Source organism: Protobothrops mucrosquamatus, unplaced genomic scaffold (genome assembly GCF_001527695.2).
Source record: "Protobothrops mucrosquamatus isolate PMUCROS unplaced genomic scaffold, P.Mucros_1.0 scaffold6085, whole genome shotgun sequence".
Taxonomy (NCBI): Eukaryota; Metazoa; Chordata; class Lepidosauria; order Squamata; family Viperidae; genus Protobothrops; species Protobothrops mucrosquamatus.
This window is the reverse complement of record NW_015391924.1, coordinates 14,744-16,591: the sequence shown is the minus strand read 5'-3', so window position 1 is coordinate 16,591 and position 1,848 is coordinate 14,744. Positions and strand designations below refer to the sequence as shown.

At 36.9% G+C, this 1,848-nt stretch overlaps 1 non-coding gene across 1 annotated transcript; it reads right to left on the bottom strand.

Annotated features, from left to right (window-relative positions):
• Window positions 1-471: 471 nt before the first annotated feature.
• Window positions 472-553, bottom strand: TRNAS-CGA. Its single transcript has one exon. It is a non-coding gene; the product is annotated as a tRNA-Ser (tRNA).
• Window positions 554-1,848: the final 1,295 nt, after the last annotated feature.

The window sequence follows — 1,848 nt, the reverse complement described above, 5'->3', positions numbered from 1 at the left end:
GGGAGGGAGGAAGGAAGGGAGGGAGGGAGGGAGGAATGAAGCAAGGAAGGAAGTAGAGAGGAAGGATGGGGAGGGAGGGAGGGAAAGAAAGAAAGAAAGAAAAGAAAAAAGAAGAAAAGAAAAAATGAGAAAAGAAAGAAGAGAGGAAGGAAGCAAAAGAAAAAGGAAAGAGAAAAGAAAGGAAAGAAAGAAATAGAAAGAAAGAAAGATGAAAGGAAAGAAGAAAGAAAAAGAAAAAGAAAAGAAAAGAGAAATGAGAAAAGAAAAAAGAGAGGACAGGAAAGAAGAGAGGAAGGAAACAAAAGAAAAAGAAAAGAGAAAAGGAAGGAAGGAAAGAAATAAAAGACAGAGGAAATAAAGGAAAAAAGAAAAAAAGAAGGAAGGAAAGAAGGAAGGAAGGAAGGAGCAAAAGAAAAATCAAAGCTGCAGCCCCCAAAGAGGCTCTTTCTCAGAAGATCGGAGGAGGCTCCGCGCTGTGAGCAGGATTCGAACCTGCGCAGGGAAACCCTATTGGATTTCGAGTCCAACGCCTTAACCACTCGGCCATCACAGCTGTCTGAAAAAAAAAATTGGGACCTCCTCCTATTCATTTTCAAAGCTTTGTCTTCCTTTCTTTGCCTAGTCTAGACAGGCTCCCGTGTGCGAATCCTGCACAGGTATGCTCCGTAGAAAGCTAGCAGGCCAGGAAGACGCCCCCACCTAAAGTCCCCCCCTTCCATATCAAAAGAAGTTGAAGAGGATCCCATACTCCCACAATCTCAAACGAAGGCGCCTCAGATGGGTCATTTGCCTCCTCCATGAGGTCTAGCCTCTTAGGGCCAGACTTTTATTAGGATCATTCCAGTTTCATGTACTGAACTCCATTCCAGATACAAGAAGCGATATATGCTTCTTATATATAAATAAAATAATAAAATAAAATAAAATAAAATAAAATAATAAAATAAAATAAAATAAAATAAAATAAAATAAAATAAAATAAAATAAAATAAAATAAAATAAAATAAAATAAAATAAAATAAAATAAAATAAAAATAAAATAATAAATAAAATAAAATAAAATAAAATAAAATAAAATAAAATAAAATAAATAAAATAAAATAAAATAAAATAAAATGATAAAATAAAATAAAATAAAATAAATAAAATAATAAAATAATAAAATAAAATAATAATAAAATAATAAAATAAAATAAAATCAATCAATGGATCAGCAAGGGTCAATATGAGTGGATAAACTGCTTGGAATCAATATATTTTGAGGGCTAAATTTTAGCATATAAATTAACCGTGATGTCTAATCAATACAGTAGAAACAAAAATCTAACCGGGGGGGGGGGGGCTGCGTTCACACAGCTTGTTAAGTCTGAACTAAAATACAGCTATTGGGTGATTTGGGGCCTGAAGCCCTTGGACACACACACACACACACCCTTCAATCGTGCAAAATGTGGATTATTCTATGGATTAATTTTGGCTTCAGCGTGGGATTATTTCTTAAGCGTTCCTGCATCAGGTGAACAAGGATTCAGGTTGAGCTGAGCCAGACCTGGGACTTTGATGGGTGTGTGAACCGATAATAAAGATATTGAAGACTCTGGAAATAGTGCAGAGAAGAGCAACAAAGATGATCAGGGGACTGGAGGCTAAAACATACGAAGAACGGTTCCTGGAATTGGGGATGTCTAGTCTAACGAAGAGAAGGACGAGGGGGTGACATGATAGCAGCCTTCCAATATTTGGGGGGCTGCCCCCCAAAAGAGGGGAGTCCACCTATTCTCCGAAGCACCCGAAGGCAGGACAAGAAGCAACGGATGGAAACTAATGAAGGAGAGAAGCAACCTGGAA